The sequence below is a fragment of the Brachionichthys hirsutus genome, chromosome 24, assembly GCF_040956055.1.
Source record: "Brachionichthys hirsutus isolate HB-005 chromosome 24, CSIRO-AGI_Bhir_v1, whole genome shotgun sequence".
NCBI classification, from domain to species: Eukaryota; Metazoa; Chordata; class Actinopteri; order Lophiiformes; family Brachionichthyidae; genus Brachionichthys; species Brachionichthys hirsutus.
Window position 1 is genome coordinate 4,910,560 of NC_090920.1, and position 11,503 is coordinate 4,922,062.

General features: G+C 49.2%; 1 pseudogene; it reads left to right on the plus strand.

Annotated features, from left to right (window-relative positions):
• The first annotated feature begins 1,259 nt into the window (after positions 1–1,259).
• On the plus strand, positions 1,260–4,235 carry LOC137911900 (sodium/myo-inositol cotransporter-like; annotated as a pseudogene).
• The last annotated feature ends 7,268 nt before the right edge of the window (positions 4,236–11,503 follow it).

An 11,503-nucleotide genomic window follows, 5' to 3' on the forward strand; every position in this document is an offset into this window, starting at 1 on the left:
CACCGTTTTTGTTTGATGTTTATTATTTCCTGTTTGTTCACCCTGTCTCAATTTTCCTTTCCTCCAGCAAGGGAGAATGGAAGCTGCTCTCTCGCTGCGTCCTCGATAACCTGTCAACTAATAACAGTTTTGCTATATTTTTGTACATATATTTTTGTACGGGATTTTTTTTTTTTTTTGCCTACTGTGGAAATTAGTACAGGGAAATCTGTGAATACGGGAAAAAAAAAAAAAAAGCAGGGATTCTGAAAAACGAAGCAGAGAAAGCAAATGTTCAGCAGAGTGTGGAGCTTCCTCAGATTTAGAACGAGGCACCGAGTATTAGAGACGAACGTGAACTCTTTTGATTTAAAGCAGAAACACATTTACCTGGTGATGCCACTGCCCCTCCTCCCTTAAAGGGACCGCATCCACAGCTGATTTAAGTAAGGATTTAAGGGCCAGAGGAAGACTTGCTATAGAACACTTACTTTACATGTTAGTGTCACCTGCCTTCATGCAATGCAGAATTAGCATCCAGAAAACTGGGTGAAAGTCGTGAGCTCCAGTGCAGGTGCTAAACTAGTTTAGCAGGCATTACTTAAGCACAAAGAAAAGTCCCCTAGCTGCTCTACAGCAGTTATCTGTCTGCTAAATTCAAGTCAATATTGACACCACTGTAGGCAGCATGAGGATCAAGTGTCTGCTGGTGAGGCTGGTGCTGTTGGCCCAGCCCGGACCTCGGGAAGCTCTTCCTGGGTATCGGCGACCAGCGATCAGAGGTTTGTTGGTTCCACCCCCCCGGTCCCTGCATTTGAAACCCAGGTTTGGACAAAGGCGGATGTATAGCGGGATATTCCAGAGAAAAGAGTTTTTAATGTCTCTTGCTAAATCAGCCCTCGTGATGATGCCTGTTGTCCCAAAGTCAACGTGAAGTTCAGGGACACTCTCCGTTGGGTAACGTGGAAAAAGCCTTTAGGCATCAAAGCTGACAACACACCATTCATTAGTTAAGTTAATTTGCAGTTGTTTGTTTTTGGTTGTTGCAGGTTCCAGGCGAGGACTATCTTTGGTCGCTCCCTCTAAAACCAGGCGACAACGACATATAGCCATTTTTGTCAGCCGGCTTCCTGCACCAATTCCCAAGGTCAAGGTCACAACGGCTGGAGAAGCTGAGCGACCTCACGACTGCTGTGTGCCGTCATCGATTTTTTGAAACGTGCAAGAGTGTCAGACTGGACATACCGCTCCTCAAAAAGGACCCGGAGGACTGCGTAAACATGGCCTCCACCTTAGATGTGGCAGACATCAGCATCGTGGCGGTCTACTTCTTCCTGGTTCTGGCATTTGGCGTCTTCGCCACGCGCCGAAACAGCCGGAGCACCGTGAGTGGCTACTTCCTCGCAGGCCGCTCCATGAATTGGGCGGCTGTGGGGGCCTCTCTGTTCGTCAGCAACATAGGCAGCGAGCATTTCATTGGACTGGCGGGATCCGGAGCGACGAGCGGGTTGAGCGTCGCCGCGTACGAGTTAAACGCTTTGCTGATGCTCCAGGTGTTGGGCTGGGTGTTCGTGCCCGTTTATATTCGGTCCGGCGTCTCCACCATGCCAGAGTACCTGTCCAAGAGGTTTGGCGGGAAGCGGCTGAAGGTCTACTTTACCGTGTTGTCGCTCCTCCTCTACATCTTCACCAAGGTGTCAGTGAACCTTTACGCTGGCGCATTGTTCATTCAAGAATCCCTGGGGTGGAGCCTCTACCTGTCGGTCATCCTCCTCATTGCCATGACCGCCCTGCTGACGGTAACCGGAGGCCTGGTCGCCGTCATCTACACAGACGCGGTGCAGGCCTTCCTCATGGTCGTCGGAGCGCTTTGCCTGGCAGGCATCAGCTTCGTCAAAGTGGGAGGACTGGAAGGTCCGTGTGGGCGGAGTCGGCGTTGAATTGAACCTGATTGGAAGCTGATCTCCCCCGCCGCATTCTAAACCGTGCTCTGATTCGTTTCTTTCAGGCGTGAGGACCAAATACATGCAGGCGACTCCGAACATCACCGCCGTCTTGCTGTCCTCGTCCAATCTGACAGTTTGGGATTCCTGCACCCGCCACCTAAAGCCAAAGCCCGATTCTCTGAAGATGCTTCGAGGTCCTCGGGATCCAGATATGCCGTGGCCCGGCTTTCTGTTGGGTCAGACACCCGCCGCTCTTTGGTACTCGCCCAAGTCTTTTAAAATAGATTTGTGCATCCATAGCTTTAACCCTTTATATTCAAAAAAATTCTACCTTGGAGTGTCTACCTTTAACTTTTCTTTCAATTTCATAGAGAAAATCAAAAGGTACAAAATACTCACCTATGTCTGTCGTGCATCAAAACCGATCAGGCCAGCACCGACGTTAGTTTGCGTATATCGAAATAGAAAATGTAAATCAACACACAGCAAGATCTGCAAGAGGGCACAGGGAAGTTTGGCGATGGAGGCAAGGAAAAACTTCCCTTGAACTGGTAGAAACCTCGGACAGAACATAAGGCTCATAGTGGACGGCCATCTGTCTGGACGAGTTTTCCTAACATTATCCTGGATCCAATCCAGATGAAATTCGGTGGTGACATAGAGATGCCCATCCTACACGGCTGTCTGAAATTCCATAAACATCGGTCAATCATCAACCGCGATATTGAGGAACACATTTTGACGCTCCATTGACTGCAATGTTACCGAAAATTTCAAACGGTTCCATAATCCAGGATCTCTTGTGGACCATCACTGAAATGGAATCATCGGTTCCTGGTAGCATTCCCAACATTTCCTGCAAAAATCATCAAGATCCGTCCAGAACGTTTTGAGTTATCTCGCTAAAAGCCGGACAGGCAAGCAAACACCGGCGGCGGTAGTAATTGCACCTCGCTGTCTTTCCCAGGTACTGGTGTACAGATCAAGTAATCGTGCAGCGGGTCCTGGCCGCGAAAAACATCGCCCATGCAAAGGGCGCCACTATTATGGCTGGCTTTCTGAAGATCCTGCCCATGTTCGTCATCGTCATACCAGGTAGGGAACATTTCGTCCTCGCACCTAAAAAACGGCGGTGGGTGAAACGAGTGATTTGTTCTTGTCGCCGTGATTCCAGGGATGATTGCTCGGATCCTCTTTGCCGACGAGCTGGCCTGCATTAGCCCGGAGCACTGCGTGGAAGTGTGCGGCGCCGCAACCGGCTGCAGCAACGTGGCTTACCCTCGCCTCGTCATGGCGGTAATGCCCGTCGGCCTTCGCGGCCTCATGATGGCTGTGATGATCGCCGCTCTGATGAGCGACTTGGACTCCATCTTCAACTCGGCAAGCGCTATATTCACACTGGATATTTACAAAATGGTAAGAAAGCCGGCGCCCCCCAGGGAGCTGGTGTTAGTCGGCAGGCTTTGTGTGGTTGTCATGGTGATAATCAGCATCGCTTGGTTGCCGGTCATCAATAGCATGCAAGGGGGCCAGATGTTCTACTACATCCAGGAAGTGTCAGGTTACCTGACTCCACCCATCGCTGCCATCTTCTTGCTTGGAATTTCGTGGACGCGCTGCAACGAGACGGGCGCCTTTTGGGGTGCGATGTTTGGGCTCGTCCTTGGAGCAGTGCGTCTGGCGTTGGGGCTGGTCTACCGCGAGCCGCTCTGCAGCCAGCCGGATGAACGGCCGTATCTAATCCGAGAAATCCACTTCATGTACGTGGCAGCCATCTTGTTCTGGGTGCCGGGGCTGGTAACGGCCGTTGTGAGTCTCTGCACCCCCCCACCCACAACGGAGCAGATCAGAACCACCACTCTGTGGGGATTAAAGAGGCTAAAACGACTGCAAAAGGTAAAAGGCGGAAAGGACCTCAATGCCTTGAAGCCTCTGAGCGATCTACTCCCAATCGGTGAGCGTTTCGGTGAGGAGGAGCCGCGAGACCACCGAGACAAGCTTCTGCACGTTTGCCACTTACCAAGTTCCGGACCCACAAAGACAGAAGAGGACGTTGGGAGTGGGGTGCAGGTGGAAGAGGAGGGCTGCTGTGGAGGTGGAGGAGAGCATGGGAGGTGCACAAATGCTCTTTGGAGGTGCTGCGGGCTGCATAAGAACCGGCCCGAAACGCGGGTCCTTACGGTCCAGGAGCAGGAGGAGATTACGGATGAGCTCCTTTATGAACCGCCCACAATCCGGATCATCCTAAACGCGGCAATGGTGATGATTAGCTCGATTGGGATTTTCATCTTTATCTATTTTTCATTGTAGGTTCATTCTAAATTCCTGGAGTTTCCATTGGTCCTCTTCCAATGGAAGGGGAGTGTCGTCCGTGAGGGGGTCGCACTGGGTGGGAATATTCTTTTTTTTTCTTTTTCTTCTTAACTTGTCTGCATTTGCTCAACGGTGACAACGTACATAACGTCACACACTGTTAGAGTTCTATGCTTTTTATTTTTATAGTGATTGTGACCGTCACCTGCCCTCTTGGCAGACTAGCCTATTCATATTTTATTAGTTATACTACCTGCTTACCGCCGTAGAGGGCTGTGCACACCGCAGTGAAGATACAGACAAACAAAAAGTACAAATACAGTAGTGCCTCATTTTCCGCGGGGGTTACGTTCCAAAATCAACCCGCAATAAGTGAAATCCGCAATGTAGTAATCTTTATTTTTTTTCCAATTATTATACATGTACATAAATGTTTTAAGGCTGTAAAACCCCTCACCACACACTTTATACACTTAACAGTCAGGCATTAATCTGCATAGATTGGTTTCATTCTATAATACTGAAACAAAGATCAAAACCCGTTTTCAGAACGAAACATTTGTTTGAGAAATATAAATATATAGTACGTACAGTAAACGTTTTCCTGTTAATAATATTAAGGCGTGCAGGTCGAGGAAAGAGCCGCTTGGAGTGCAGAAGAACAAATATTCTACTCGTGCTGTCTTTAGCCTCTCATGCTGCTTTATTGGATAGCTTAGCACAGCGGAACGGCAGCGGCTACATGTAGCAACAGGAAGAAACAAAACCCAAAAGGGACGTGACGTTTATGCTCCTACAAAATAAAAGCTTATTTTTACACAGAGAATAAGAGCGCTAGAAAACAAACGCTTAACAAATAAACATGATAGCTTTTAGAAATAACGAATTTAATTTTAATGATCAACCTACGAGGTTGAACACATAAGAAGTTATTAATAGCAACTCGCGCTTATTTCACAGTTCCTCCGACCGCGCCTTCGTCCTTGCACCGTTCCAAGGCGCGTTCAAGTGCAAAAAATAAAATCTGAAAAATTGCATTAAAACTCCGCGAAGCAGCGAAGTCGCAGAAGATGAACCGCATTATATCGAGGGACTACTGTACACAGTTTTCTGAAAAGAAAGTGCAATGGATTTATTTGTGCTCATTGATTCTATCCCTTCCATCCAACCATGACCAAGAATTATCCCCGAACCCTTATCAGTCTCTAGAGGAGGAAGGTCTGGATCATCAAGTTCTCAGGAGATCTGAGGAAGAAGAGGGAGAGCATAGTGAGAGCCACAGACACTGACCCAGCAACCTCCACTGACTCAGCGATCTGTGGGCGGAGTTAACTCTCAAATCGAGTTTCGATAGGTGCTGGAGTGGTGGACCTGGCATGCGTGAAACCTCCACCTAAGAAAGGGGTAGTCATCCCGGGCCCATCGAAGGCAACACGAGCCCCCCAGATCACCCCAAGCCGCCACGGCACCCCGAAAACAACCCAGAACAAGTATTCTGAAGTGGATGGTGATGTTAATTTTATTCTAAATACTCATATGTAATATTTCCTGCTGCGCTACTCCAAGTCCAAACTGAATAAAGAATTTTATGTATTACTTGAATGTTCAAGCTACGCCACAGAAGTGCTTCTGTTTCAGAGTTAAATGTTGAAATAAGATAAATAGAATAAAAAATAAAGGACATCCTGGATGAGTTTCTTCACTCTTCTTCAATTAAAAAAAAAAGTATTATATAAGTATCGGATCTGGACTCGGTATCGGTTCAGGATTAAATGACTCGGACTCGGGAGCAACAAAATAAAATCTTTAATGAGCCGAATGAAACCACAGAGAACCAGAAACCCTGAGAGGAAGACTCCCCGAAAGGAAGACCCCCCCAGAGGAAGACTCCCTGAAAGGAAGACTCCCCGAGACGAAGACTCCCCGAGAGGAAGACCCCCCGAGAGGAAACTCCCCGAGAGGAAACTCCCCGAGAGGAAGACTACCCGAGATGAAGACTACCCGAAAGAAAGACCCCCCCAGAGGAAGACTCCCTGAAAGGAAGACCCCCCGAGAGGAAGACTCCCCGAAAGGAAACTCCCCGAGAGGAAACTCCCCGAGAGGAAGACTACCCGAGATGAAGACTACCCGAGAGGAAGACTCTCTGAGAGGAAGACTAAAACATGTTGCACATCAGATTTTTTTCTTTCACTTTGAAGCCTAGTCCAATCGGACTGACTCCCATGATGCATCTGGGGGGTCAGATTTATTAGACATATTAGGAGTGCAACTGTTTCATTTTTGTCCCACGCTGAGATTTCTGTCTCCGCAGACGGTTGGGATGGGGGGGGGGGTACATGAAGCACCCCCTCATTACGGTCACCCGTGAGGCGGGCGGCCAGGCGACCCACCGTCACCACGTGTCGGCCCAGAAGAGGCCCAGCAGGTCGGCTCTACCGGCGCTCTGCCTTTCATCAGACTTTAGGTGGCGCCACTCGTCCACCGAACAAACTGCTGCTCTGGAGTCCCGTGAAATGTTTGTTCCTCGCCACCGGCAGCCAAACACGACTCACGGGGGGGCTTTAAAACCGGCGTTTTGAATCTGAAGAGCGGAACTGCCACCAGGAATCATCCGCCTTCATCCTTAACAATGACGGCCCGGCTGCTCCACTTCCTGGTCCGGTGCCGGGATGGGAACCGACTGAACTTCTCTCTGGTCTCTGGCCTCCCTCATTCATTTCATCACTGGCCGACTCAGAGTTCCTGCCCTAGTTAATTTACATAATGTTATCTGAGATCAGCTTTACAGAGATTATAGTCTCTAACTGTATAATATACATAGAAATATATAAATACACAGACATATATATAGCATGTATCTGGAGACAACAGCAGGAGGAGGAGGATGGCGAGGAGAAAGATCACCGGGCCACTCCAGTGGAAGTGTCTGACCCCCCCCCCCCCCCCCCGATTGGCCAGTGTTTGTCGCCTCGCTGGACTCAGTGAGGTTGAACTGATTCACGAAGGGCAGCGATCGGTTCGGGAGCCAATCAGAACTTAGAGCTGGGGTGGGGGGTCACGGTTCATAGCGACAGCCCAAACAAGGATGTATGCTCAAGGCCGTTGCTATGGTGACAGGCATGTGCTACGAGTGCAGAGGGGCGGCTGGGAAACTCTGGACAGCACACATGACTGTGTGGCCTCAGCAAACACGGCGTCGGGTCGCGGCAGAAAGAGGATGAAGATGCGAGGCTCAGATCCGGATCCTGAGTCGGTCCCGAGTTGTTCGTTTCTACTTCAAAATAACATCAGCTGCTTCTTTCCTCTCAGCTAAATGCTAACGTGCTAACGTGGATGTACATATAGGAGCCCGCTGCCTCCGACTGGGTCAAGCTCTCGGGGTTGATGCGAGTTCACCTCAGGCCGGATGCAAGCATCCTTCCACACAGAGAATGATGATGATGATGATGGCGCGCGGCGTGAAAGCTGACCCTTTGGGTCTGGAGGCGTGAACTGGAGTGGATGAAAGTCCACGGACGAGTGAATCCGTCAAGCTCTGTGGAGGATCCGAGTGTGGGTTGACTAGAAAGCTCATTCGTTGGTTCGCGGCTTACAGACCTTCCAAAGTTTGTTTTATTTGAACATATGTGGGTCATACTTTTTGGGATCGTCCAGGTAATACATGGGGGGGGGGGGGGGGCTGCCCTCTGGGGGCATCTCCAAACTTATTGCTAATGAGTCATGGTGCTGCGTTCATCTTGGATTTCACCTGGACAACAGGAAGATGCGGTGTTACCGGGGCGACATGGGGTTACCGTGGTTTCGGCTGCCGCGTGGATTCCGTCGACTTTGATCAGCGCGATCACGATGCCGTCTGCGTGAGCGGCGCACCATCAATCGTCACGTTTCACCGTGGCCTGAGCCTGGACAGCCAATGAGAGACGAGCAGGCTGAAAACACGTCACGCTTCAAAGGGAACCGAGTACACGCAGAATATACACGGTACACACACAACACAAGGTACACGCAGAATATACATGGTGCACACACAACACAAGGTACTGTATTGGCAATAAAGTAATTCCTAAGTATAATGATAATTACATAATCGATAATTGTAAGATCAATCAAATAATCATTAAGTGCTAAGTAACTTTGACCTACAGGGACGGTAGTAGGAAAATAACCGTCTGCAAAGGTGTGATGAGATGAAAAAACAAATGTTGCTAGACAGGAAGTACGCTTCAACGAAAAACCCTCGTATGCAGCTAATTTTGTGGTAAAGGTTCATGGACTGCATCTCCGTATTGATACTTAGAATTTATGACTTTCTCCGTATTGATACTTGGAATTTATGACTTCCTCTCACATTGTCCCTTGTATAACACCTGTTTCCTGTTCTGAACTGTGTACCTATATAAACGCGATGAATTCACTCTTCTTGGCTTCACTCAGCCAACCGTTCTGCTTGGATGTCTGAAGCCCAAAGCTTTGATAAAATAATTGAAGACCAAACCACATGATCATGTGTCTTTATTATACATTTATTTAAAATAACAGAAAAACTGCCAACACAGTACACGCAGAATATACATGGTGCACACACAATAAACATTGTAGACACAATATAAACGGTACACAAACAATACACTCAGTATACATGGTACACAGAGTACTCTCTCTCACACACACACCAGGCCTGTTGAACACTCAGTACTCAGATCTGTCTTCTGACTCCACAATGTTAGCAACTAGAGTGTGTGTGTGTGTGTGTGGGGGGGGGGGGGTCAGTACCCTGTTGGATCCTCAGCACCATACAAGGACAGAACCTGCTGCAGGGGGAGAACCCAGAGACCGGGACAGGAGAATAAACATTAGAGCTACTGGTGGATCCACATAAACTCAGAACCACCAATTCAATGAAGTTTATTTCTGCAGCACCAGATCCAAACAGAAAGTTCTCTCAAGGTACTTTACAGGCGGAGCAGGGAAAGACCTGCAGGGAAAGACAAGAGCAAGAACTCTGGAGACAAAAACAGACGGAGGGAGAGACTCTCCCCGGCCACTTCTTCCAGCTCTTCCGGGGGGATCCCGAGGCGTTCCCAGGCCAGCCGAGAGACATCGTCTCTCCAGCGTGTCCTGGGTCTTCCCCGTGGTCTCCTGAACACCTCCCCAGGGAGGCGTCCTAAATAGACGCCCGAGCCACCTCGTCTGGCTCCTCTCAACGTGGAGGAGCAGCGGCTCTGCCGGCGCTACCGCCGGGTTCTGGTGTCAGAACTGTGGTTCAGTGAGACTAAAACTCAACAATAGCAAGACCACTCTGATGCCCCGCACAGTGTGTGTGTGTGTGTGTGTGGGGGGGGGGGGGGGGGGGTCTACAGAAGAGCAGTGACCTTAAAGTGACCCAATTCAATTTCAATTCAATTCAGTTTTATTTATATAGCGCCAGATCACAACATAAAGTCATCTCAAGGCACTTTACAGGATTAGCAGGGAAAGACAGAACCCAACTTGACCCACAAGAGCAACGGAGGCTAGGAAAAACTTCCCTTTAACGGGCAGAAACCTTGGACAGAACCTAGGCTCATGGTGGACGGCCATCTGTCTGGCCGGCTGGGTTGAGAGAGAGAGAGAGAGAGAGAGAGAGAATGGCAGGTCGGAGACGAGTCAAGGAGATGGATAGGGAAGTGATAGTGAGACAGAGCAGGAGCAGACAAAAACTAAATGCTAATACTGATCCCAGGTCTGCGCGGGAGATTTATGGAAAGTAAGGTCACACATATCTTCTCCCTAATAATATATGTGTGTCACACACACACACACACACACACACACTTATTCTTAGCCCATCCCTCACCCATGTGTTGACATAGTTTCCATGGTGAGATAAAGGCACTGAGGAGTCATGGCTACATTCCTGCGAGTGCGCACACACACACACACACACACACACACACACACACACACACACTCTGGGGTCAGGTAACGCTCCTCCAGGCTGATGTTTAACTGCTGCTGTTCAAACAGCTTCCAGCATCCTGTAGGTAGAAAGTTCTGAACCCGCCAGCCCCATTCGTTCTTCCTCTTCCTCTTCCTCTTCCTCCTCACTGTAGCTTGTCTTTACGTATATTCTAAAGCCTGCCTGCAGAGACAGAGACATTTGTTAAAGAGTCAGAAGAGCCGTCTGAGCCCGATTCACACAAACGACCTCAGACAGAAATCTGGATAACTTCCTCCCTGGGATCCACAATATTATCTGAACCTATGATTATCCGACGGCTGCATCCGTTGTCGGGCGTATTGTGACTAAATGCAACAGAGGAACTTCAGAATGACGTGTTCGGTCCTCTAAACTCTAAAGACGGTAAAACTGGGTCAAACGGACCCTCAGAGAGGACGAGTGGAAAAGCCACAGAGCCAATCTCCATGTCCTCTACCCCCATGAAAGAAACAGAGTGGTGGGAAAAGGGAAAGGCGGCCGGATGGAGAGACCGTCGTTGAAGAGGTGCACCAATCAACAGCCACGAGAGCGGCCGAGGTTTCAACCCGTCCCACACTGGCGAGAGCGAAAGAGGACGAGAGGCTGTTGGGATGAGAGCAGAGAAAGAGAAGCAGGAGGAGAACTGGAGCAAATGGCAGAGATGGAGGAGAGATTGGTGACAGAGAGAGAGAGAAAGACTACAAAGACATCAAATCCCAGAAGACCAGCAGGAGGATGAGGAGATATTCTGTATCTGCTCGAAAAATTAGAAAACATTTATGCTGCCAGAAGGTTCTGAAGCTGGTTTGGAAGCAGAGGAAAAACCCGATTGAAGCTTTGCCCAGAGACGGAGGAAGGAAAAACAAATTGGCCCACATTCGTCACAAATCATCCCGATCACGACCACTTCAGGAACTCTGGGGGAAATTCAGCCACCACATGGGAGCTGAAAGGGTGTAAACAGGGGCCCATCGGGGGGGGGGGCACACCTGCAGATCCAAGCAGAACAAGAAACACTCCCTCATTCAGAATATTCACGATTCAATTCAAGCTTTTTTTAGGGAGTCCAGCGTCTGTTCTGTCGCAGTTTATTTTATTTTCACTTTATTTCAACCGCTGCCGGGTTTTAAATAGCAGGCAGAACCTCTATAATTAGAACAGGCGTGACACACGACGCCCCGGCGTCGAGAAAGCGCTGCTTGTCAAACACCTCAGAGTAACTCGCGTTGAAAATCGCTGCTCGTGTTCTGTCCAGAGGGAACGACGGCGTCGGCCCCTTTTACACACGCTGACTCGGTACCGTTAC